General features: G+C 37.6%; 1 protein-coding gene across 1 annotated transcript in view; it reads left to right on the top strand.

The window, feature by feature from the left end:
• Positions 1-27761, top strand: part of LOC120413692 (latrophilin-like protein LAT-2) — a 151306-nt gene that overhangs the window by 4964 nt on the left and 118581 nt on the right. Inside the window, exon 2 of the mRNA XM_039574620.2 lies at positions 520-1355. The gene's annotated coding sequence lies outside the window, so the exon portion shown is untranslated. The remainder of the gene's footprint in view (positions 1-519; positions 1356-27761) is intronic.

The following is a 27761-nucleotide window of genomic DNA, read 5'->3' as shown; positions in this document are numbered from 1 at the left end:
AACTAATTTTGCAAAACTTTTGTTAGAAACTTGCTTGCTCACTCCTAATTGAGCTATTTATCACTCGATTTCAGTTGAAAACGCTTTTAATTAGCTTTAATTGAATGTCAAAGTTCTGACCTGCCAACATAAGAGGCACGCTGGAATTAGATGCTGTTCCCTTACCATAAGTCATCTTAATTTATAATATTTATATTTTGCTTCCGCCATACCGTGTGTGGCATTTATGCGTATCTGAATTAATGAAAATTGCTGCATTTGATCCGGAACGTACATTATGTTTAAAAAGTACAAAAATCCTCACTAGATTTAAGTTTAATCAGAAAATGTTGAATTCGAGAGATGATTAATTTGGGGTGGAATGCTTCTTATATTAACTTAGTATATCTTTAAATTTAACGTTATAGAGATTTATTTGATAATTTTTTAAGCAACTGTGAGTTGTACAGGATAGAACGTTGTTGTATCAGAGACTCCATTAATTATATATGTCCCTCTAATTCCGAATCCCTAATTTAGTCAGCATCTGCGAACAAATCATCATATCAACCTAATTAACTCAATACCGACGAGTTGTTGTGTTCTCGTGCAAATGGAAAGGAAATCAATTCCAATATTCAATCTGTATCCGACGCAACTCAAACCCCTGGATCGATTAGCCGTTTCCATCCAGAAGCAGCAGCAGCAAAATCCGCAGTTCAACGTGATGAGAATTCCTTCATCAATTTCGCCTCAATGACTAAAATTCAGTGGCCCAAGAAAAAAAGGGGGTTCCCATTTTCATCGGTTCAACCGACAAAATGAGTGAGTGAAAACAGCAGAATTTGATCTTCTTCGCCCAGAAAGTGCGTCTCCTGGCCGGCGGTTATTTATCGGAAAAAGGTGACCGTTCCGACACCCCCACCCAAGCCCCAGCGTGATACTGATCCTGGGAAGAGGACATTTGGCCGGCGGAGCACAAGGATAAACAGCACGCTTCCGTGAATAATAAATACTGGCAAAAGGTGTGCCGGTTCCCAAAAAATTTTCCCGAATTCAAGTTCAAAGTGATGTGTTTTGGTTCCGAGGAAATTGAGATGAAAAACGGTTTAGACCTCCTTGGAAAAAGGTGATCGATTTCATCGGTTGAAAAGTTGATTAAATCGCCGAAAAATTCAAGTGTTGTGAGGTGGTTACTGTGGGTGAATATGGGCGGAAATTAAAAACTTCCAACCCCCGCAAACAGAACCGTGTGTGTGTGTGGGTGGAGGAACGTGCTGCTGCTGAAGCTGAGGATAAAGTGGAGACAGGTGTTGCCGGCGCAGTTGAAAGGATTAAGCTTTGTTGACGGTTCCCGAGGTGGGAGGAGAAGACGGGTAAGTTTTGTTGGGGTTTTCTCTGTGGTTGATACACCGGAGCAGTTTTCAAACAATTAATTTGGATTAGAGATAAAAGTTGGGCGGGAAAAGACCTTTAAAAGGGGTTTGACAATTTTCGGGTTTTGGGTAATTGTTTTATTTAATTTGTGTGATATGTTTTTTTTTTCTTTTTTAAAAATGTGGGGTCACTGTATTTCTCACAAATTTCTGATTAAAAGAGATGATTATTGATTTTATCAAAAAGACAATTAGAAAGAATGCATTCAAAGCTTTACTCATGAAAAAATCACTTAAGTTCATACACATTTACAAAATGTTACAACTTTGATGAAAATTTGGTTAGAATTTCAGTTTCTTTTGAACAAACTATCACCTTTAAACCCGACATTTTAAAATGAACCAAAAAAAATAGCACCAGTAAATTTTTTTTCTCTAAACAATGGCTTTTACAAGAAGATTGAAAATTGTTTAAAATAAATACACAAAAAATCCATACAATAATCACGCTTGCTAAAAGTCCGCGATGAGAGCCGAGTTGGTAGCCTTACTCATGAATATAACCAACATTGAATAACTTTCAACATCAACAAAATTTGACCCCTATAATTTTCTTCTTAAAAATCTATTAACTTTTGGTAGAAACGACAACAAAATTAATGCAGGTCCAAGCAACTTTGCCAAAGGCACCAACATTTTTCCTCTCAATCTACTGCTTCTAAGACTAATTTTATCAAAAGCATCAGAGCACACCCTCAAAAACCAGTTTTTTTAAAGTAGCATTTCAAGGTATTTTTTTTAAATAGAAAAATGATGTTCAGACCACGTTTGTAGCTCAAAAAAGTGAAAACAAACACATTCCTTTTCAAAAAAATATTTCAGACTGATTGATCAAAAATTACAGCTAGTGGTTCAGATCGCAAAATTAAGTGGAAACTGGGTTTTCCCATAAACTTTTTCACATTTCCAAATGAAGATATCTCGAGCTTTAAGAAGAATACTCTTGGGATTTTTTCATCGTTTGTAGTGCTAGATCTCCAATTTCGAATGCAACCTGTGTGTTTGGTCCAATCCAATACCCGCTGGCCGGCAGCGAAATTATGGGAAAGTATAGTTTGTATCAGACTTGGGTTGAGCTGATACAGCTTATCTCAGTCCTGGGTATTAGGTGGTGACAGCCCTCGCGCTGCTTCCAATGACCCATTTCAGAATGGCAGAGATGCTAGCGGCCCCGAGCTCATTGGGCATTGTCTGGCCCCGCCTAAACATAGTACAAGAACCAGACGGGTCCTCGACCTATCTTTAAACTTCCAATCCCATCAGGCAAAACAGGGATCAGCGCGTATTTATTAATCGTGCAGCAGGCCAAGCTAATGGTGTGGCGCCAATGAAAGTAAAGTAAAGTAAGAAGATTTGGTCAGATGCTTTTTATAAATTTGGTAGTAGAAGGCAAGCCCAACAATTTTCTAGGAGACAAAATAGTTGCAAAAATATTCATTAAAAATTTAGATTTTGCCTTCCTCACTGAGGTAAGGCTATAATCCTGCTCTAAAAATGAACTTTTTATTAAAAGCTCGAAGACCCACCTTCATATATACATATCGACTCAGAATCGAAAACTGAACAAATGTCTGTGTGTGTGTGTGTATGTGTGTGTGTGTGTATGTGTGTGTGTGTGTATGTATGTATGTGTTCAAAAATCTTGCCAAGTTTTCTCAGCACTGGCTGAACCGATTTTGATCGAACCAGTTGCATTCGACTTGGTTTAGGGTCCCATACATCGCTATTGAATTGTTTGAAGTTTCGATAAGTAGTTCAAAAGTTATGTATAAAAATGTGTTTTCACATATATCCGGATCTCAATTATATGCATGTAAACGATGTTCAGATCCATCATCCAACCCATCGTTGGTTAGGTAATCAAAAGACCTTTCCAACAAGTCCGCAACATCGAAGATCTGGCAACCCTGTCTCGAGTTATGACCACTTAAGTGATATTTATGTACTTTTTTAAGCCGGATCTCACTTAAATGCATGTAAACGATGTCCGGATCCATCATCCGACCCATTGTTGGTTAGATAATCGAGAGACCTTTCGAACGGAAAAAAAACGGAATCGACGTAACACCTTATAATGTGGCCCTCTTAAACCTTGCGGTTTCGTCAACGGATCCACAGGCGTGTATCGTTCTTTTTGCGACAAGACTCCGCCTCCCGGGTCTCCTAAGTGTGAAGGTATGGGCACGGGGAGAGGGCACCGAATACCTATATTTACACTTAGAATTCGAACGAGTCCACATAATTGAAGATCTGGCAACCCTGTCTCGAGTTATGACCACTTAAGTGATATTTAAATACTTTTTTGAAGCCGGATCTCACTTAAATGCATGTAAACGATGTCCGGATTCATCATCCGACCCACCGTTGGTTAGGTAATCGAGAGACCTTTCCAACGAATCCACAACATCGAAGATCTGGCAACCCTGTCTCGAGTTATGACCACTTAAGTGATATTTATGTACTTTTTTGAAGCCGGATCTCACTTAAATGCATGTAAACGATGTCCGGATCTATCATCCGACCCATCGTTGGTTAGGTAATCAAGAGACCTTTCCAACGAGTCCGCAACATCGAAGATCTGGCAACCCTGTCTCGAGTTATGACCACTTAAGTGATATGTATGTACTTTTTTGAAGCCGGATCTCACTTAAATGTATGTAAACGATGTCCGGAACCATCATCCGACTCATCGTTGAATAGGTTATCAAGAGACCTTTCCAACGAGAACACAATATCGAAGATCTGGCAACCCTGTCTCGAGTTATGACCACTTAAGTGATATTTAAGTACTTTTTTGTGTGTCTCACTTAAATGCATGTAAACGATGTCCGGAACCATCATCAGACTCATCGTTGGTTAGGTAATCAAAAGACCTTTCCAACGAGTCCAAATAATTGAAGATCTGGAAACCATGTCTCGAGTTATGACCTTTTAAGTGATATTGATGTACTTTTTTGAAGCCGGATCTCACTTAAATGTATGTAAACGATGTCCGGAACCATAATCCGACTCATCGTTGGTTAGGTAATCAAAAGACCTTTCCAACGAGTCCACAACATGGAAGATCTGGCAACCCTGTCTCGAGTTATGACCACTTAAGTGATATTTATGTACTTTTTTGAAGCCGGATCTCACTTAAATGCATGTAAACGATGTCCGGATCCATCATCTTACCCATCATTGGTTAGGTAATCGAGAGACTTTTCCAACGGGTCCACATAATTGAAGATCTGGCAACCCTGTCTCGAGTTATGACCACTTAAGTGATATTTATGTACTTTTTTGAAGCCGGATCTCACTTAAATGTATGTAAACTATGTCCGGATCCATCATCCGACCCATCGTTGATTAGGTAATCGAAAGAACTTTCCAACGAGTCCACATAATTGAAGATCTGGCAACCCTGTCTCGAGTTATGACAACTTAAGTTATATCTGTGTACTTATTTTTCTGGACCTAAAAAAAATAGCTGAAATATGTGTCCAAACCACTCATATTACCCATTGTTGGTAACAAGTGAGGAAGGCATCAACCACATAGGTGGATTAGGTTAGTTTTTAAAATCATCCTGATCGTGATCCACCCAAATTTTCAATCAAACCAAAAGTTGCCCCTTCTCATTTGCAACAACTCTTTTGAAGACACCAAAGCTCTAAAACATTACCATTTTCAGAAAACTCATTTTCTACTTAATTTTGCGACCAGGACCACTGTGCCTCTTATGGTTTAAAACATGCAACTATCAAACTCAAATATCTTGAAATGACTTGCGCTAATTTTAATGCACCAAATTTCGTTTCAAAGGGGAGGTCATCAATCACATCAAAAAAGTTCAGAATTGTTTGCTTTGAATTTGAGGAATCTATATTTGTGAAATTTTGATTTTCCAGAAAAGTGTATGGTACCACCTTCACGATATTATAAAAAATAACTTCATGTTTTTCAAAGTAATTTTGCGCTTTTAATCAAAAATTGTCTTTAATTGCTAATATTATTGTTGTGAAATATTCTCATCAACCTTTTTTAAATGGCTTAGCTTGAAAAATTTCAAAAATAAAAATGATGGTTTTTTTAAGCTCTAAACTGTCTATGTTCGCATGAATGTCCAATATGCAAAAACAGCATGCTGAGACAAACGCAAGGAAAGGCGTCACACACATGCGGCCACCTAAGTTTTCACGAAATAAAAAACTGGATTTCCTCATGTTTTCTAGAACAAAGGATTTTTTTTAAGAAACTGAATCAATAACTCAAAAGTGTTGAAAATGCGTATGGGATATTTCTGCGGGCTAGTAAAAATTGAATGGTAACGATAAAACAGTTTTTTGCAATTCCGTCGCGAAACAACTTACTTTTCCTGTCATTTTTGAACTACGAAATAGCCTACTTTTCTGTACCAAAAATAACAGAATCGAATCGGTGTACCTCGTTGGATAAATGTACGACTCGTGCTGAAAAAATCATCTTTTTGCAACTTGTTGCATAAACTACTATTTTCAAAATAAATGCTGAAAAGTTCTACTTTTCAGCACTCAAATGGGTGCTGAAAAGTTGAACTTTTCAGCACTTGTTTCGAAAAGTAACAGTTTTCAAAAAAAAAATTACTTAAACGGTTTATTGACAAAATACATGAAAATTTGACATAAAATTTCACTCAGTGTGTGTTTTTTGGAATTGCAAAAAATGTTGTATGAAACTCGTTGCAAAACTTGATTTTTTCAGCACTCTTCGTATTTATCAAACTCGGTGAACCTCGTTGGATAAATGTACGACTCGTGCTGAAAAAATGCTCTTTTGCAACTTGTTGCATATACTACTATTTTACGGATTGATGTGTGATGTATTGGTAAATTTTATCGTAGAAGGCATAGAAAATAAAATTTCCATTTAATTTTGTGATCTGGACCACTATAGATTAATTCAGTCAAACCAAATTGAGTTTAGAATGTGTGCATTTTGTGCCGCTCACAATGTCTCACCTGTTGACCTTTATAGATCCCCAAAAAATCGATTTCAATCCTGAGATATTCAATAAAAACCGAAAAAACTCCGTGCATTTTTGTCACTTTTCATTTGAAAGAAGTTTCAATCTTGTCGTGCTATCTTGACATAGCCTGAAAATTGATGTAAGTGCGACAATTGGCCAAAAGGATTTCAGGTCAGAACGCGTTTGACACAGGAACGAGCTCGACTAGCGTACACATGTTCAATTATTACTCGGGATTCCGGCAACCAAATTCAACCCATCTTCGGGCAATGCACATACTGGTCAAACAAACAAAACGTGTTTGTTATTGTTTACACTGCGTGCTCTCGTTTATGTTTAATCAAGGGCAAACATTGAAACGCGTTTTTCTCGGAACGTCAAAAAGCGACTTACGACAGTATAGCACGACAGCGTCGAAAAGTCCGATTAGATCTTCAAATATTTTAACTAAACTCTCAGAATGATGGATACCAATTTGCAGTTAAGTAAAACAGTGCTCAGAAATTGAATTAGGGGGCAACTTTAAATGTTATATGATTTCCATTAAATATTTAACATTTTTGTTGTAAAACTGGTTGATTTTTTGAGCAAATTGAGAACAAACCCTTAATTTAATTCTTCTAAGAATGAAAATCGTTGCAGATTTCAAATCATCCACAGTCTCCCTTCCGGGTGAAGTGGCCTCCTTCCGAAATCAATTCCGATTGCATTGTATCCACTATTCAATCAATTGCCAGCGCCCCGCAGCCATTACCGGCAAAATTAACGATGCAGAACCGTTTTCCGAGCGGTTGGCAGCCCCGGAACAGGAAATCGACTGCGCTTCTGTGTTCTTTTATGTGGGCGAACGTCAGAATGCTGCTGAATAAATTTTGCACCAATCGATTCATTCTATTTGAAAAGGGTTGTCAAAATATTGAAACTGTACTTGTTTCAACAAACATTTGAAAAATAATTGTATTTCTTTGAAATTATACAGTCCACAAAATCAGTGAATAATACCTTTAATTTAATCATCTCTATACAGGAATCCACTTTTCGAAATTGTCACGACCATTCATGGAAATACGAATAGTCTGGCGAATTTCCTCCGGGAATCACCCGGGAGTCCAGCACATTTGAATTGTAAGTGGTCCAACTTGACTTAAATTTAGATTGCTTCCACGACTGTCGCTCGAAAGCGTTTGTCAGTCGAGTGATCGTACTCGATGGGATAAATAGACCTGTGAAAAGGAAGTGAAATCTCGTTTCATCATAATCATTTTGATATATTTTAGCTAATAATAATAATGACCTTAATTACTCTGACAATCCTTCATACTGATCGAAACCACTTTTAGGAAATTTAATTTCCCTCTTTCCCAGTCCTCAAACAAAACTTGTTCGCACACAATAGAGTGCCAACATTTATCGAGGCATGTGTGTGTGCGCGCGACATTGATTGCGTGAACGCCGTCACTCAGTTGGCTCGTCATTCATCGAACATTTCTCTGAATGGACCAGGCTCAAACTGTTGGTGCCAGGCCCATTGAAATTTGGCTGCTGCAGGCGCTTGAAATCTGGTCCTCATTCGATCGTTTTTTTTTATCCTTCCTTTGTTGTCGTTGGTGGTTGTTGATTGAACCTTGTGGCCACATGTTCGAGGACCAGTTTCAAACTGTAATTGACAGTTCCGAGAGCATCAGAATGGAAGAGCTATTTTGAGTGCGGTTCATCAGCGTGACGATCCATTTAGGCTGGGTGGTTTGTTGGTGGTTTTGTGGAGAGTCTACTGGACGTCGAAAATAAACAACACAATGGTTTTTATTTCATAGAATTGGATATTTGAAATTTTATCTCAAACATAAATTTCAAAATTAGCATTTTTAGTAACTTTTTTTTTCAAGAACCCAACCTACATCGATCTAACCAATTCTGTTATGGTTGCCCTTAGAAAATTGGTGCTGGCATTTCAACTTTTCGGTTAATGCCGCCACCACCTCCCACACAATCTCGCTGGGTGAGGGAGTTTGCCCGAAATCATCAAAAGGCCAAACCGCGGTGAAAGCTTTCAAAATCCCGCCAACATTTACATTTGCTTTCGAGCTTGTATCGTGCCATGGGCCACTTTGCAAGTATCGTGTCTCCATTTGAAGTCCACATTTGAAAAAAAAAAGATGTGAGAAGCAGGAAAATATGGTTAACAAATTTGGCTCCGAAATGAATTCATCTTTGGCTGTGTTTTTTTGCTAACATTTCCTTTATTTTAGGTAAAAAAAGTATACAGTGATTTTTGTAGTGTCCCAGACTATGCCTTTAAGCATTTTTTACAGTTTAAATTAGAATGGTGCCATTCTATAGCAAACAATGTGAAAACAAGCAAAATATTTAAAAAGTGACTGTAAAAACATGAAAAAATATAAAAGGCAAAATGTAATGATGGCAGGTGATACAATAGACCAAATACTACCAAAAACAAAAATAAATTAAACAAGATAATTGCAAATTAAAATACTACAAATAAAACAAGAAAAGCAATCAACAAGAGAAGTAAAGTTTTTTATAGAACAAAAGTTGCTGATAATGACCTCCTAAACACGGGAAAAATAACAAAATCGAAAAAAAATTGGGCAGAAGAGAGATAAAATCCAAAATTTAAAAATAGAATAAATATCCCTTATTGATTTAAAACGCAAATCAACATTGTACAATGCATTCTAAATAATTTAAATCGATTCTACAAGTTTTTTCTCCAATAAATATTTGAATGTATAGCATTTTTTTTATGTATATCAGTGAAATTAAAAAAATCGCTTAAACTTTAACTTTATGACAACTCATAATTTTAAGATAACTGATAAATTCGATATGAAGCTCGTAACCAGGGTTGCCAGTTTGCCAGATAAATCTGATACAGCAGGATTTTTTGAGAAGCCGCTTGAAAAAGGTTTTAATTTCTTCCAGACTAAGCTAAATTAATCAATATTGTTTATTTTGAAAAGCTAAATGTATAAAAAGAGATAATACACCACTTCCGAACGCCGTTTTGCTAATTGTTTTGAGAAAAGTGGCTTGCCAGATTTTTCCAGATTGTTTTGGCAACTTAGCTGCAAAATTAAATTTGGAAATTTTCGTTTACAAAGATAAATAATAATAATATAATGAAATTAAAACAAAACGTTTATTCTGAATGGGATCATTGTTCAACAAAATTTGAGATAAATAAAAAGTTAGTCGCATAATTTTCTTGTGGAACTACCTAGCACAAAAACAAAAGCTTACTTCATCACACTATTCTTATCATTTAATTTTATGCTAAGTGAGTTTGAATTTAAATTTAAAACTCAGGAAATGGACCATTTTAAAATTGTTTCGATATGGCATTGTGAAAAAACAAAATTTCTTTTTTCTTGTTGAAAATTTGTTTGAGTAGAATTATTATGGCTTTTTGAAATGTTAGTCGTGATTTTAAAATGCTGAAAAAAAATTCTGATTAACACGAGTTTCATCTTTAAACATAAAAAAAATCGATTGCGTAGTTGCCAACATATCATCGCTTGAAATTAAAGGGCCGAATGAGTAGAAATCAATTGACTCAATTAAACTTGTTTTCTTCATTACATTCATAGAATTCATACTTTAAAAAATCACTTTTTTCTAAAATTGATATTTGGTAAAAAACTAACTTATCGTCATACCTTATCGTTAAAAGTTGGCACGGTTTGTTCACTGAAAAATATCAAAAAAATAAAAATACAAAATTGATGGATGTGATGTTTGTCAAACTCGAGTAAATTTAAAAAAAAGATTATTTTTGAACTTTTATCGGATAGTCCTATTCATTTCCTAAAAGAAACCAAATCGATCAGAAAATTCCTTCTCAAGCATAGTCCTTTCTATGCATAGTCTCAACTTTGTATGGAGAAATCAATTATGCAAAATGGTTATATTCGACTTGAGGAATCGTTAAACAAAGTTCAATTGAAAGGAATACAAAACCAAAAAATAAATTTTCAAAATTCTAGTAAACTGCTCAAAAACGGTTAAGGTTTTTCTCAAGGTAATTATTTTTGAAACATGTACTGGAATAGTCCACACAAAGTCCACGCACTATCTTTGAATACAAGTTTTTTCAATAGTGCTTTAAAAATTGTTGCGTTGAAAATTCTTATTTTGAATTCTGGGTTAACTTTGATACCGTTAGTGGGGGTGACTATGGGTCAAAAAACGATACAGCTCTCGTAATTTCTTAATAACAAAAATAATTTAAATAACATCGAAAATCTTTCAACGTAGATTTGTTCTTAGATAGTTTACTAACATTTTCCCAAAATATGGTGGATTTTGATGAATACTACCTTAAATGCCAATAGTTTGAAAATTGACCCAATCTCACTCCTTAGAGGGGGTGACATTGGGTCAAATGAAACTAAAATGATGCGCCAATACAACGATATGGTAAAAACAAGTCATCCAACAGTGTTTCTGGTTCGGGGGAATCGTATTGACATGCTACAATGTTTGAAGTGGAGATTTTCAAACATTTGGGCAGTTTTTGAGCAATTCCAACAAAAATAATAGAAAAATGATTTTTTGAGAGGTAATTTTTGGCCAAAAACGTACATCAACTTTCGACTGCTGCCAAAATGACAGGATTTGTTCTAGGAACGAGATTTTTTCAGCGAAATCATCTTAAGATGTTCCCTACACAACCCTATTAACTGAATTGAGTTTCATTGAGAAGAACCTGAGAAATAGTAAAATCCGTAAAAAATCACTTTGACCCAATCTCACCCCCCAGACCCAATGTCACCCCCACTGACGGTTATCATAGTGTTGGCGCCTTTCAGCACCGAATACCGGCGATCTGAGGTATTTCTTCCCGTGTAGTTACGGGTACCTGGATCATCACACTTTCAGGAACTTCACCACCTGGCACTGCACTCACGTACGCACTTTAGATCGCCACCTTTCTAACCAAAGGCTGGCAGATCTCCACATCAACTTGGGGTTGGGGGATTTCGGACGGATTCCAACTAAATTCACTTTTGCCGCGCACACGACTTTATTGGGTAAAAGGACGGGGAACAAAACACTTCGCGCAGCCTTTGTTGTGAACGCTCCGATGGTTCTTGGGGTACTATTTTATTGGTTCTTCTTCATGAAGTGCTGACCGTTGGTCAGTCTGGTCTGGCTCTCTCTCAGAGAGATCTAATAACTACCGTAACGTAGTGTAAATAAAATTAGGATTAGGGAGGCAATTCACACTTAAATTAGGGTTAGATTAAGGACTAGAATTAGGTATTTACAAATCTAAACTAAGGGAAAATATGATCAGCAGCGTGATCACATAGTTTTTCTTGCTAAAATTAGATTCAAGGTGTTCAAATTTTATTTCTACGTCAAATTTATCATCGCTATGGTTGGTAATATAGTTTTTTAGAAAAAAAATCAATGTTAAAGTTTAGTTAACTAAGTTTATAAGCTTTTTAACAAAACACTTATAAATTTCAGTCGAAATTTTTAAAAGGCTTGATTTTGCCTTAAAATCGTTAAAACTAGTTTTATTCATAAAATTATCGATTCATATTGAATTTTAAACTGAATTAAGAGCACAAATCAGAAGTTTTTACATATTCTATGAAATTTGTTCTACTGAAAATGTATATAAATTTGAAGTTTTTTTAATTATATTTCAAAAACACATAATATTTATTATTTACAAACTTATTTCACCTTCTCCAAAGAAGAAGCTGTTATAAGATTGGCCATGTCACAAAATAGCACACGAGTGACGATATGTAAAACAACCAACCCAGGAAATTTCTACCACTTTCCCAATGCTTTTCTATTCTCCAATTCCCAAAAGCCATTTCCAATCTACAGAGGGAGAAAAGTTTAACCCATAAGCCATAACCAGCGGCGGCTCTATTTTCCCCCAACATCGACATGGGTTGAACATTTCGACCACGTGGCATACTGCGGCAAAACTATGATCGTTCTGAAAGGCTTATATTCACATTGGACATGGATTCTGTGAAACCACGGGACCTTTCCCGCGAAATGCAGATATTGCTTCGTTTGTCAATCATATTTGGTGGCAAAATGCAAACATATCGTTTCGGGTTCAATTCGACGAATTGACAATTAGTCGGTCGGTTCATTATATCCTGGTAGTTTGCGTTATCAGGAAAGTTATGATGTTGAATAATTCGTCCAATGAGCAATTATTGAAATTGTTTCATTTGAGCAACCTCTACCATTATTGGCTTGAATTTAATGGAGACGCATGGTGTTTTAAAAATAGATTCCGTTGGTTCCTGATTCCTGTGGAATTTTCTGCTCTCATCGTTAGCAAGAGCCATGAAAAGACTTTTCTTTCAATTTCCTCCCACTTTCCGCAATGTTATCACAATAAATAGGCCCGTTTTGTCCAGCCTGGGGTCGTTCCACCCGGCTGGCAACTCGATGATAATCGTTGATTCAATATCCACGAATGGGGAAAAATGCTCCAAAAAAACGGTCGTAAAAATTCCACAGAAGATCTCTACCCGACCCGTGCAGGAATTTCAAGCATAGTACGACTAAAATGGAACCAATTGAAGTGAACGATAATTGCAAAAGAGGCAGCGCGGCGCTTCAATGGTTAATAGTGTGGAAGTAAGTGGCTGATGGCTTCGATTCGATGAAAATGGCGAACGTGTCTGGTGTTTCCACGTCAACCGCAAATGGCGAAAAAAGAAAGCTTCTGGGGCCACGAAATGTACTTGCAGATGTGGGGTTATTTTCAGTTTTGGTTATTTCCATTTCCCACCACAGAGCCAAACCCTGCCAGACGATAAGTGGTTTTGGGGTTCGAACCGCACCCAAAAGGCTATTCCCAGTTAAATGTAATTCGAAGCACTTGAGACAGTTCTTTTCCCACCGAAACCACACGTGTGGTTTTGCTAAACAAGTTGGTACCCACAGGGGGTAGTAATCGAAAAAGGCCTAAATCGTCATTTTTTCAAAACGATCCAAAAATTAAATAAGAAAAACTAGTTTTAAAATTAGGTTTAAAAACCCAGCTCTCACTTTCAACCAACTTGTCTTCAAGACTCCAACCTTACCACGAGACTTTCGCTCACTTCAGAACCAGTAGCTGGAAGGTTTCTGGGAGGGAAAGAAGAAATGTATGCTCTTACTAGTTTCATTGAGCACACTAGAGAATCTCTTGTAACTCATACAAGCTGCATTAAGCAAAATGACGTTCAAAACAGATCTTCAACCATACTTGAAACGTTTCGAAAACAATAATGTCTACTGCAAAGATCTAAGCCAGTGGTTCTCAATGTTTTTGAATGGCGGGCCAAATTTGATGCTCACATGCGGGCCATATGAGAAATTTTTTTTTTTAATTGCAATCTGTGAAACTAAAAAAACAAATAAAATATTTGAAAACACAGTTTTGTACAAAACAGGCTCCAATCAATTGGTTAAATTTTATTAAAATCAGAAAATCAAAAAAAAAATCCAACGTAAATATTATTCGTCTGCTTTTCATTGCAACTTTCGTGCCTCAACAATCGTGATTTCACAAATATAATAAAAGTTTTAAAGTTGTATTTAAATTGATTTTTATTTATTTTTTAAATATATTTTAAAAAGGGGTTACGGACCAACACAACTGGTGATCGTTTCTCTTCTGGATTCGATTGCATAGTAAAGGGAAGGTAGTGTATCATCACAAACTGGACCTTATCACGACACCTTAGGGAGGCGACCTATGGAATGTTAACATTAACCTTAACATGTTAACATTAAGTTGAGAATGAAATTGCCACTGAATCCGCTTTGTAAATGCCGGCCCCGATACTCTTCAAGGGTGTTCCCCTCAGGAACTGGGAAAGATTTACTTTTACACCAATTTTGTAAAAGTCTGCAATTATTTTTTTTAAAATTAAGTGCAATCTTTATGTTAAAAAGCTGCTTAAGGATTTTTCAAAAATTATTCCTTCAATTTTAATAAAATTTCAATAAATATTTGATGAAAATTTTGACAAAATTTACTCATTTCAATCACATTTAAACGTGTTACGATAGATAGTTACGATATGATAGATTTTTAACACAATGTTTGTTTCATATAATCTAGATCAAAGAATGGGTTTTCCATACTTTGATCCCGATTTTACAATTAGTTTTATATAAACAAAATCTAAAAAGGTTCACAAAATAGGCATAAACTTAACCCTAATTTCTAGGAATTATAAAATAACGTCAAAGGGCCATTTTACATGATCATTCAAAATGGGTCCGCGGGCCACAAAAAATTAACTCGCGGGCCACGTTTGGCCCGCGGGCCATACTTTGGTCACCCCTGATCTAAGCCAAATTGTTGAACTGATAATTTTTGTAGATTTTTTTTTTTAGTTTAAGCCAAGTTTGAGCGGTTTAATTTCACATGCATTTTTGGTGACATTTTGTGGCAGGTATCAATTACACCGACCAACAAAAGGGCGGTTCGCCACTGTTGCATACAAGCAAAAAATTGCATGCAATATTGGGAGTAGCGAACAGCACTAATTCTCCATACAAACTTTGGTGAAAAACCATTCGGCCCAGTCTAAATATTTTTGAAAAATCTAAGTGCACGTGTTTCTGGGGACCTTAAACTTCATGCTTCCCCTCGAGTTTAGTCTGCGCAGGAATTTTTGGTAATTTTTGTTGGTCAGTGTTATTCTTTGCAAAATGTCTCCCTGGTATGTTTTACTAAATTTGTGCCTCGAAATGTTTCAAACAGTTCTCCAAAATTTCCAAATTTCAGGAAGTCTGTGTTATGCTTTGCTTGTATTATTTTCCGAATTCCATTTTTTTTCGAACGATCATGTCTCAGAATCCTGTTATATGTGATATGTTATGTTGAACATTATGAAAAATCATAGACAAATATTTTCAGCTCTGAGCTCTTCCCGGGCAGACGGTAATAACAAAATTCATACCATTTCAATAACAAATACTGTTCAAATAACAAAAAGTGTTACGGATTCTTCTAGAAAAATCCATTTTTGCATAAGAGTTGAATAACAGTTTATGTTATCATAACAAAATTTGATATTGGTCTGATATTGGTTGAAAGCCAAAACAACTTTGGAATAACATTTTTTGTTATTGAAGAATAACTCTAACTGTTATTAGGCTGATCGGATTAGTTGTCAAAATAACAAAGATTTGTTCGAAGAATAACTAAAAGTGTTATTAGTCTGTTATTACAATAACAATCCAATAACAAAAAAATCATAACGGCGAATAACAAAACTTGTTATAAATAACACAAAATGTTAGTGGCCTAGTATTTTCAAATATCGAAAAAATGTTATTCCCAAGTTATTTCCGTCTGCTCGGGTTGTACTATCGTAGTAAAATAAAATTATTTTTTTTATTTTAGAAGTATTTTTTAAGAGACATCAACTTAGAAAAAGTTGCATGCTACACCCAAAACTGGGCAGCAACGTCAATGGCCAGAACAATGGCCTCGAATCGAGAGAATAGTGGTACCATTCACGGACACAGAGAACACTGCTCGAGATGAGCGAAAGAATCATTCTCGCGAAGTTCATTTGCAAAAAAAGTTCATCCGTCAAACAAAAAACCAAAAGTGTCGACTACGGGAATCGAACCCGAGACCTTTGGCAGACTAACCCAATGACTTAACTGCCTCGGCCACCACAGCTTGGTGACTCAGGAGTGGTCAGATGTCAATGTATGACACTTGTTGGAGATTAACGGTTTCAATTAACGAATGAACACATTTGTTATGATGGTGTGAGTTGGTAGCATTATTCTATCGATTTTGGCACCGAGCCAAAAATTTGAATTTTGAGGGAAGGATTCTCTCGATTCTAAATTCTGGGTGCATGATTAGGCCTTCAAAAGCTTGAAAAATATCTTTCCCGAGCAGATGGAAATAACGCGGGAATAACTTTTTTTGATATTGGAAAATACTAGGCCAATAACATTTTATGTTATTTATAACAAGATTTGTTATTCGCCGTTATGATTTTTTTGTTATTGGATTGTTATTGTAATAACAGACTAATAACATTTTTAGTTATTCTTCGAACAAATCTTTGTTATTATTTTTTGTTATTTTAACAACTAATCCGATCATCCCAGTTTGAGGTATTCTTCCATAACAAAATATGTTATTCTCAAGTTGTTCTGTCTTTCAATCAATATCAGACCGATAACAAATTGTGTTATGATAACATAAACTGTTATTGAACTCTTATGCAAAAATGGATTTTGCAAGAATATTCCATAACACTTTCTGTTATTTTAACAGTATTTGTTATTGAAACGGCATGAATTTAGTTATTACCGTCTGTTCGGGTTGAAACTGTCCCAAAAAAACAAGAAACGAAAACAAATAGAATTAAACCAGACAATGTAAAATTTTAGATAAGTTTAGAATGTCATGTTTTATGCAAAACATATTTTACAAATGATTATTAAGTCACTACCGCCAACTGGAAAAATCGGGAATACAGTCTGAATAGGTGCAGGAGATTTTAGAGCAATAAATTTGGAAATCGGTGTACTATTTTTTTGTTCTATTCCTGTTTTAACCGAAGTTAATAAAAAAATAAGAACATTGTGCAACAAATTCGACTTAAAAAGCTGTTGTAACTTTTGTCCTGATTTGCCCAAGATGCCGGTTTTTGAAGAAAGATTATCGAATATGATTTTTTTCAAGTTTAACACCAAACCCCTTTTAAATAATAAATAAAACTTAATAGAAAATATTTAAAGCGCTAGGCATTTTGCGGATCTGTTAACGAAAATTTTAACAAATTTAATAAGCCAAATTAATGCTGATATATGTCGAATACAAATTTTAATGCTTTAAAATTCTTATCAATTACTATGTTTTCAACTGTTCGTCTATTTCCTCAACCAAATCTGAATTTCCAGACCAAAATTTGCTTTTTTTTCAATTCGGAAATTCCCGAGACAAAATATAAAAATCCCGGGATTCGGGAATTCCTGGTTTTAGAAAAATCACGGAAATTTTGTCCCGGGAGGGACACACTAGGTACCAGTGGTGTAGGGCATAAAACTCCCTTACTTTTGACCTATAGGAGTGGGGTGTTGGACGCAAATAGATATTGGAGTTTCAAAAATATCATTTTTTAGAGTAATGATAAAAGGTAAAACCAGTCCAGCATTAATTGTTTGGGTTCAATAAATCAAAAGAAAATGCAGCAAATGCATATTAAAGATGACCGTTTTTCTTTCGTATTTTAATATCTAAATTGGAATCAGAAATTTATTCAGATTTTTTGATAATTCTTTGCTGATAATCTGTTTATACACATTCATCATCCTTTCAAAAGGATTTCCTAAAACCGAATAGGATTCACATTCCTTCCCTCCTCCTTTCCGAATTTGAATAAGGTTGAATTAAATTCTCATCAATACGGCAGCAAAGTATAAAAAAATATGAATGGGTACTGCTTGATGATGATCGTGATCTGCCAGATGATGACGGTAATGCCAACACCGAGAACGAACGAGACTTTATGTGTTGATTGTTGTCTAGCTTGGCAGCCAAACTGACGGATGAGGATGTAAACTCTAGTAAAACGTGCCCGGCACAAACACAAGCACACACACATACACACACACACTCATAGTCGATTCCCTTGTGTCTGCAGAGTAGAATGCTCAGCTCAGTAGGTCGTCGCCGTTGTGCTATCTTTTCTCAAGTCGATTTTGTCCTTGTGCTCAAATTTGAGAAATATCAATAATTATTCATCATACAAATTTTGATTGTTTGCATGAGCAATTTGACGCACGTCATACAAAGTTTCGGTTGGTAGCAGTTTGACAAGATGGCACCAAGGTGTCGAATGCGTGTATGTGGGAATTGCTGTGGCATGTAAAACGAACGCAAATCCCCTTCTTTCCTCGACCACTTGGTGGTGGTGTTGGGGAGACGCGCGGTCGCAATAAACTGGAAAATATGTATAAATAATGAGAAAACGAATCGATAACTCCCGGTTGCCTACCTCTTGGCGCAACGCTCAAACGGGCGCGCTCTGTTGGAGACTGCCGGTACTAGGTGGTGTGAGTGGGACAAGAATAGGGCTAATAGGCTAAGCCCCGTGAAGGTGGGTGGGGAGGAGTTCCTCGAAGCTTTTGTGGGTGGGAGAATTTATCGACGACAATGTGAATACCACCATCCACCAGTGTTGTGCTGCAGGTTTGCGAGGAGAAGTGGAAGAAGGGAAGTAAATCTATGTTGTTTATCCTCCGAGCTGTGCTTGAAGGGTATAGATTGTGTGTTGTGGGAGCGGTAATAATTCTTGCTTTGTTTGCGAATCTAGTGCGCGCCCGGATTGTGGAGATTATGTTCCGACACGTGGTGCCCTATTAAACATGGAACCACGATGTGCGAGTTATGTTAATCTTTATTTTCTTCATGGTATCAAAGGCGCAGACACAGCAAGATTACATGTTGATCTTGGGGATTTATTTACCCTTCTGAGATTGGGTAGCCCGCATAAGGCTGTGTGTTGTAATGTTTTGTGAATTAAATGAGGTTAAATGTAATATTAACTGACATGAACCCGGGGTACGAAATCATCTACGTTTTCGCAAATTGATTTTCCATCCGATTTTTTTTTAATTAGACTTCCTAGACCAACATTAATAATGAAAAATTGACTCAGAATCAAAAACATGCACTCTTGGCTATGGCTGAACGAATTTTGTCCACATTTGCTCTATTCAGTCCAGTTCCAGAAAATTTCTTCTTAGGACACAGATTTTGGGTTCATTTCATTGCACTTTTGTACTAAAAGCTCCTAAATTTGTATGGAGAAACCAACGATGCTGTATAGTGTTTTGGGACATAAGGAATGGATGGACAAGTTTTATTCCTTAAATATAAAATCAAAAATGTATTCAAAAAAAATGCAGTTTTGCAAATTAGTGATGGATTTGTTATGCTTAAATCAATTGATTTTCAACAAAATCATGCAACAAAATTGAAACAAATAAAAAAAAACAACCACCTGTAAAAATTATAAACATTCTCGATTTAACTATTTGTAAATTATGCAAAAATTAAAAAAAAAAATCAAGGTGGGGGGGGGTCCAACAAAACGTGACGTACTTTTTGAGGGTGGGGGATGGGGTGTTACATTGGGGTAAATTTTGGCTGATTTTAGCGTGGCATACTTTATGGATAACGCTCTAACACCTAAACTCCCAAGCTCGAGAAAAAGGAGGAATTTGTATGGAAATTTCCCCTATTTCTCGAGCTTGGGAGTTTAGGTGTTAATGTTAAGGTCGAAGCGATAAGAGGAGCGGCCGTGGCTGACTGGTTACGGTGTTCGCTTTGTAAGCGAATGGTTCTGGGTTCGATTCCCATCTGCTCCCAACGAGAAAGTTAAGAACACATAAATTTGAAATGATGAATATGAACGAAAAATCAAAGTCGCTCGAGGCGGGGTTCGATCCCCCGTCCTTTGGATTGGTAAGCAAAAATGCTAACCACTAGGCCATGACGACTTGGTGAGCGTGGACTGGAATTAGGAATACTGTTACAGAGAGCGAGTTGTGGCGCTATAACCACGGCAAAATAGTGTCCAGGGCATTCGTGGAAATACAATGTCCCATCCCAGAGGGTCCCGGAGTACCAAACCTTCTTAGCATGGTGCTCCCAACGAATACAACCAAATCTCGGAGCGTATGGTGGTGTGTCCCCACGCTTCTTCCTCCCCTGTCGATTCAGAATTGTGTTGTTGTTCGAACACTCAGTGCTCAAACTCAACCCAATTACGAGTCATCTCTGCGATACGGCTTTACGCAGTAGGCCTGGCCGCTTTAACGCTTGTGATGTTTCAATGCATTCCGATGCAATGGCGCACTACAAATGTTAATAAATGACAAGAAGAGTGCTAGGCGTCATCTAACCTAAGGCACTCTCCAGGATCCCTTCGAAAGATTGGCTGCGCTAGGGTCTGATTAGATTAGATTAGATTAATGTTAAGGTCGAAGCGATAAATTTTTAATTGCGAAATGGAGAACGCAAGGTGAAGTTCAGAGCGCTTGAACATTTTTTTTAATTGAAGAAAATTGTTGTTTAATTAAGTAAAGTAGCATTGAACAAGTTGCATAGAACGTAAGGGAAATTGAAAAAGAGATTTGAATATGTTGGATTGAAATGACGTTTTTTCTCAATTTGGTTTAAATTAAAAGATGTTGAAATTAAATTTATTAGGTATTTTGCAATGTTTCCTTAGTTTCTGGAATGATCAATGCCAAATGTTACAAAAACAGCAACAAAAGGACCAAGCCAAACCCAAGCTTGTTCGAAAACCAATGACAAATTTTGACTTTGTCTAACTTTGAATCGTTAATTCAGCTGATAGAAATTCTGTAAAAAAAAAATCAAAATATTAAACTCATAAATAAATGTACAAGGAATATGTTGTCTTAGTACACGATTAATCTAAAATAACATTTTTTTTTTTGCATTTATCTCGAACAGATTTTAGAGTAGTGGGAAATTACCGTGAAATTTCAATGTGTTGTAATTAGCATGTCGCGTAATTTAATTGTTTTTTCCTTGAATTATCACTAACCCTAGTCATGTTCCATGACTCCATATCACATTTTTGATCCTTCAAATAAACATTTGTTTATTTAAAAGTGTGACAAATAAATTATTTCTCTAGTTTGTCAGAAAACGAGAAGATAGTTCATTTTTCCATTTTTATTGTTAGTGACTTTAGAATACATTTTGTGTGATCTTAGGTTTTTTTTAACCAAATTATTACAAGAAAATTGGTTCTCTTCGTCAACAGAATATTCAAAGATCTTTTCAAAATTACAAATAAAAAGCAAATATTTTTATAAAGATAATTATACTTTTACACGATAGTGGAAAAACTTTTGAAATCATTCTAATGTTGAAACTCGTTATAAATTCAACTCAATCTCCCGACATCAATCATTCAATCCTCACCCCAAAGCTAACCAAGGTAATCCAACCGTGCCGTCTGGGGCCCTGGTTGGCCAGGATGGCCGGTAATTGAAAGTCTCCCGGTGGTGCTTTCCCACAAAAAGTGAAAAATCCACGCTATAAACATGAAAAACCACCCCATCCGTCTTATCCCCGGGCCCGGTTTAACCACCTTTCTCCCAACTCCCAACGCAAAGGCAATCCTGTGAGAAGCCGACATAAAACAGGTTCAATCTGACTGTCGACTGAAACAGCTGAAGAAGGTGCGGTGAACTTCTCGAGTGTGTACCGGTCCATCATTATCGCCTTCGGAGAGTACATTAATTTTCCCGGGGTTCCCTGTCCTGTCTGGTCTCCAGTTACCATCCCCTCCCCCACGTGGCTAAACTACCACGTGGGGAAGTTTGTGGTTCGTGGTTTACGTTACTTCAGATTAAGGTGGGAAGAAATATTTAATTAATTTTTAGTATTTGAATCAAGCGATAACAAAAGATATGAAAACTTTTACTAATCCAATGATTGAACAACAAAAAATCGATTTTTTTCACTGTGCCCCAATCTTTAAAAAGGGATGAAATGTGAGTAATCATAATAACAATTTATCAAAGCCAATTTATGAGGCAATACGGTGAAGACGTTCAAGTCCCGTGCTCTCCGTCGTCGTCGTCGTCGTCGTCGTAAGCGGGTTCTAATCGACCCCCACCCACAGGGATGAATGACGTGGGTTCTCTGCGAGGACAAGTGTGAGTGAAAAAGGTTGTTGAAATTAAGCTTATATCGATTCAGGGAGGGAAGCGGGGTGAGGGAGTTGAAAAAGGATAAAATTTATCGTTGGTGCGTGGTGAATAAAGCTTTAACCGAGCTTTACGGCTCGAGGTGTGGATTTTTTCTTCGAGTATCTTGGATTTTGCAGGCTGAATAAAAAGTGGCAAATGTCTTGCGGGGGTTTGAAAAGTTGATTTAGTGATGCAGCATGCTTTTTGAGACAAGATGCATAAAATGACTCAAAACCAGCATTAAATAAAATTATCAGAAAGAAGATTATTTAGCTCGCAGCATACAAAAAGCATCAAGTGTACTCCAATCACGGAATTCGTCCAACGAGACATCGTTGCAGCAATGGTGACCGTCCCGACCACCAAGGGAAAGCAGGAGATGGTTGTTGCATCTGCTTACTTTCCTGGTGACCAGGACGATGTTCCACCGCCAGAAGTGGCCGCACTTGTGCGATACTGTAGGGCTGTCAATAAACCGTTCCTCATCGGTTGTGACGCGAACGCCCACCATACGATATGGGGAAGCACGGATGTTAACGATAGAGGTGAGCGCCTTCTTGAATACTTGACGTCTAACAACGTCAATGTATGCAATAAGGGCAATGAACCTACTTTTGTTACTGTCGCAAGACAGGAGGTCTTGGACCTCACTCTGTGTAGTGCTGCTTTTGCAGACAAAATAAAAAACTGGCATGTCTCTGAAGAAGCTAGTCTATCTGATCACAGACAGATTGTCTTTGACATTGAAGCCAGTCAACTGAAAAGGGAAACGTTTCGTGACCCAAATGACACGGACTGGAACGCCTTTCGAGGTCACCTTTGCCGGTCCAAACAAGACGCTCCTTCACGAATACGAACCCCCGAAGAATTGGATACTGCAGCGAATACTCTTCAACGCAGGATCACGGCAGCCTACCAGGCAAGCTGCCCTAAGAAGGTGAGGGAAATCTGTCGGGACGTACCGTGGTGGAGCGAAAGCCTGAGCAGCCTCCGCAAGGAGGCCAGAAGGCTTTTCAACAGAGCTAAGCTCACTTCCGAATGGGATGCCTACAAAGCAGCCCTAACGAAGTATAACGCGGAGTTGAGGAGAGCCAAAAAAACTAGCCTGGCTAATTTCTGTGAGGACATAAGCTCGATGTCTGAAGCAACCCGACTCCAAAAAGCGTTGTCAAAAGACCATTCCAACGGTCTAGGACAGGTGAGAGACGAGCAAGGCACTCTCACTGTCACAAACAAGGAAACACTGCAAGTACTCATGAGTACGCACTTTCCAGAATCAACTGAAAGAGAGGAGGATGCAGCTAGTACCCGGACAGCAGATGGTGTATGGTGTCGACCATCAAGAGAGTCAGTCCACCTAGCCCGTCGAATGTTCAACCAGTCTTCAATCAGATGGGCCCTCGGCACATTTGAACCACTGAAGGCTGCAGGACCCGACGGCATCCTTCCAATCTTTCTCCAAAAAGCAGCCGACACCATAATGGCTGAGTTGATCAACTTACTTCGAGCCAGCTTCACCCTGGGCTACATCCCTCGAAGCTGGCGCAAAGTTAAGGTGATCTTCATACCTAAGGCCGGCAGAAGTGACCCCACGATGCCAAAAGCCTTCAGACCCATAAGTCTGACAGTGACGCTGCTCAAGCTTATGGAGAAAATCACGGATAACCACATCCGGGCGGAGTTCTTGAAGGACTTCCCTTTGCATAAACACCAATATGCATACCAAGCGGGCAAATCGACCGAAACTGCCCTACACGCGTTAGTGTCACGTATCGAGAACGCACTAAAATATAAAGAATCTGCACTTTGTGCTTTTCTTGATATTCAGGGCGCTTTCGATAACACTTCGTACACAGCCATCAATGAAGCGCTCCGGTCGAGGAACGTCGATGGAACAACTGCGAGCTGGATTCATGCTATGCTTACGAGCAGAGAGATTTCAGCATCGCTAGGAGACACATCTATCACAATAACAGCAGCCAAAGGCTGTCCGCAAGGGGGAGTACTCTCTCCTTTGCTTTGGCTGGTGGTGTTAGATAGTCTTCTAAGAAAACTTACACTACTCGGCTACGAAGTCATTGGATATGCTGACGACGTAGTCTTAATCATCCGGGGGAAGTACGACGGAACGTTATCGGACCGTCTACAGTCAGCTCTAAACTGCACCATGTCGTGGTGTGAGCAGGAAGGGCTGACAATAAACCCCAACAAAACCGTGATAATCCCGTTTACTAACAGGAGGAAACACGACCTTAGGCCGCCTACCTTGAAAGGAACCCAACTGACCTTCAGTTCTGAGGTCAAATATTTAGGAGTAATCCTTGACAAAAAGCTGAACTGGAATGCACATCTGGACTATGCGGTAAAGAAGGCAACTACTGCTATCTGGGCGTGCAACAAAATGCTCGGCAAAACCTGGGGCCTTAAACCGAAACTTGCATTCTGGTCTTACACCACCATCGCTCGACCTAGGGTAACCTATGCGTCGACCGTTTGGTGGCCGAAGACTGAACAGAAGACATGTCAGTCGAAGCTGACCAAGCTCCAACGACTGGCATGTCTTTCTGTAACGATTGCAATGAAAACAACCCCCACCGCGGCCATGGAAGCCATGCTATGCATTCTGCCTTTACATTTACATGTGAAGCAGGAGGCAGCGCTTGGCGCTCTACGACTACAACGGTGTAACAACTGGGTGGAAGGAGATGGAACGGGTCACTCGCGGATCGTGAAGGCTTTTAACATTTCCCCCCTTGCAACTTCAGTCTCGGACTGCATGGAGGTGAGGCTCAACATGGACATTCCATATGAGGTGATTGAAACAAATCGCCAAATGTGGAGTAATGGAGGACCTACACTTCCAGAAGGAACTATTCGTTTCTTTACGGATGGTTCAAAAATGGGCACTTCTACTGGAGCTGGAGTCTTCGGTCCTCGAACCAGGGAAACCATATCTATGGGAAAGTGGCCTACCGTTTTTCAAGCAGAAGTGTATGCCATACACATCTGTGCGAGGACGTGTATTATGAGAAATTATAGACACGCAAAAATCGGTATTTTCTCGGATAGCCAAGCTGCACTATTGGCATTAAAATCCTCTAAATGCGAATCCAAACTTGTTTGGGAGTGCGTCGCTTCCCTCAGGGAACTTGCTTCTCGGCATAACAGAGTCATGTTGTTTTGGGTCCCAGGGCACTGCGGCATTGAAGGCAACGAAATGGCTGATGAACTTGCCGGACAAGGCTCATCAAACATCTTCGTGGGTCCCGAGCCGTTCCTTGGAATCTCAAAAAGTGCCGTGAAGCAAGAAATAACTAATTGGGGACAATCGCAAATCGCTTCAATCTGGGGCGAGATGCGAGGATTGAGACAAGCTAAAACTTTTATCACTCCAAGTCCTTCAATTGCCAGGAAACTTCTTGGCTTAAACCGTAGGGAACTACGAATACTCGCAGGGCTTCTAACAGGACATTGTCCTGCCAGATATCACCTGCACAAAATCGGCAGGTGGCCTAACAACCTCTGTCGTTTTTGTTTAACTGAGCTGGAAAGCTCGGCACATTTACTCTGCTTCTGCGGAGCACTTGTGTCTCGAAGGCTGCGGTTCCTTGGATCGCACCTTCTTACGCCGTACGATGTATGGCACCACACCCATCCCAAGAAGGTCATACAGTTCATCGACTGTATTGCGCCGAATTGGGATAAACCATGTCTGCAAAATAACCCCTCGTCTTCCGATCCAATGGATACGAGTAATTTGTAGTATGGACAGTAACCAGGGTACATCACAAAAGATAGCCTTCTCAGGTGGTCGCAGTGAACTTAACCCAATGCCCATTGGGCAACAAAAAAAAAAAAAAAAAAGAAAAAAAAATACAAAAAGCATTTAAGTCAAAACAAAAGTACAACTTCGGTGAACATTACTCATGTCGAAGCTTATTGATAAGCCGTTAAATAGAAATATAAAAATTTAAAGCCCAGATTTAGTTTGAAAATTGTTTAAAATTTTGGTTACATCGGTGATGATTATCATTTCCAGTTGGTTGCTTGTTGGCCATGTTTGTTTTAGAAAACATTAAAATATTGATTTAGAATGCATCACTGAAACATGAATTTCTACGAGTGTTAAATTCGATTTATTATTTTTGGGCTTTATATCCAGAACCATTAATTACAGTCGTTGCTCCAAGTGTTAATGACATTATATACGACCTTGAAATTAAGGTCAAATCATTTATATTTTTATAAAATTTTGAACAGTCAATAAACTTGATAAATCTTATATTTTAATTACCCTTAGTGATTTTTCACGCTCGAAAATAGCAAATTTCACGGGGACCTCAATTTCAAAATACAAAATTTCACGCAAATTTCGCGGAACCTGAAAAATGTTAAAATAACTCTGAAAATCTTATGTAAAAATCACAGAAACTACTTTTTATGCCTCATTATATATTATTCTTCAATGAACTAAAAAAAAATCTTCACTAAAAAAATCTCAATTTTCAAAAAAGTTTCCACCTGGTTTTTGTAAGGGCTTTATTTATATTTTGAACCATGCATGCATGAGTATTCTCATTTAATTTGTTAAATTCGCTTGGTTTTGTTCGGTGACAAGGAAAACACTATTTTCTTTTCTTGCGACGTTTCGACCTACTATTCTTCGGTCATCTTCAGACGCAAAATGCAACGCAGCTTTCTTCTGTTGCTGCTTGCAGTCGTGAGCAAGCAGCAACAGAAGAAAGCTGCGTTGCATTTTGCGTCTGAAGATGACCGAAGAATAGTAGGTCGAAACGTCGCAAGAAAAGAAAATAGTGTTTTCCTTGTCACCGAACAAAACCAAGCGAATTTAACCAATTAAAATTCCACGGTGATTACAACCAAATCAATGTATTCTCATTTATTGAACTGCTTTTTTAATATTCGACTAATAAAGCTAAAAAGTTTTCGCTGATTTGCTTCTGCTTTATAAGTTTACATTTTATTTAATTTCATATCAAAGTAAAATTTAACAATCTTGTCCAGCCAAAATGAATAAAATAGTTTGAATTTTCTGTGACATTTAGCCCATTCAAAATAATTTTTCAGGTTTTTATCTATCTTTTCAAAAACAAAATTTAAAATCAATCAAACGAAATCGATTGTTTTTTGGTTTTGGTGCTAAAAAATGATATTTTTGTGAAAAAAACATTTTCTTATGTATTTAATCAAATATTGAACTTTTACCTATTTAACTTTAAAATAAACATTTTATTAAACATTAATGAACTTTGTTACAAAATCATTCAATTTTGATTTTTTTTTTTCAAATAAATCATTCTAGGTAACCTTACTAGTGGTCAATTTTACGTAATAAATTTAATTTGACTATTTGCACACTTTTAAGCTAAAATTTGTTGGAAACGCATAAACTTTTAAAATTTCCCCGGTTTTGCCTTCCTCACTGAGGTAAGGCTATAATCCTGCTCTGAAAATGAACTTTAGGAAGGCATTAACCAGATATGTGGATTTTGTTAGTTTTTAAATAATAATTTCCAACGAAACTATTTTTTACATTACTATTAAAATTTTTTTTAGTAAAAACGACAACC

This window comes from Culex pipiens, chromosome 3, assembly GCF_016801865.2.
Source record: "Culex pipiens pallens isolate TS chromosome 3, TS_CPP_V2, whole genome shotgun sequence".
Classification (NCBI taxonomy): Eukaryota; Metazoa; Arthropoda; class Insecta; order Diptera; family Culicidae; genus Culex; species Culex pipiens.
Note: the sequence above shows the minus strand (reverse complement) of the source record. Positions and strands in the feature narration are given on the sequence as shown.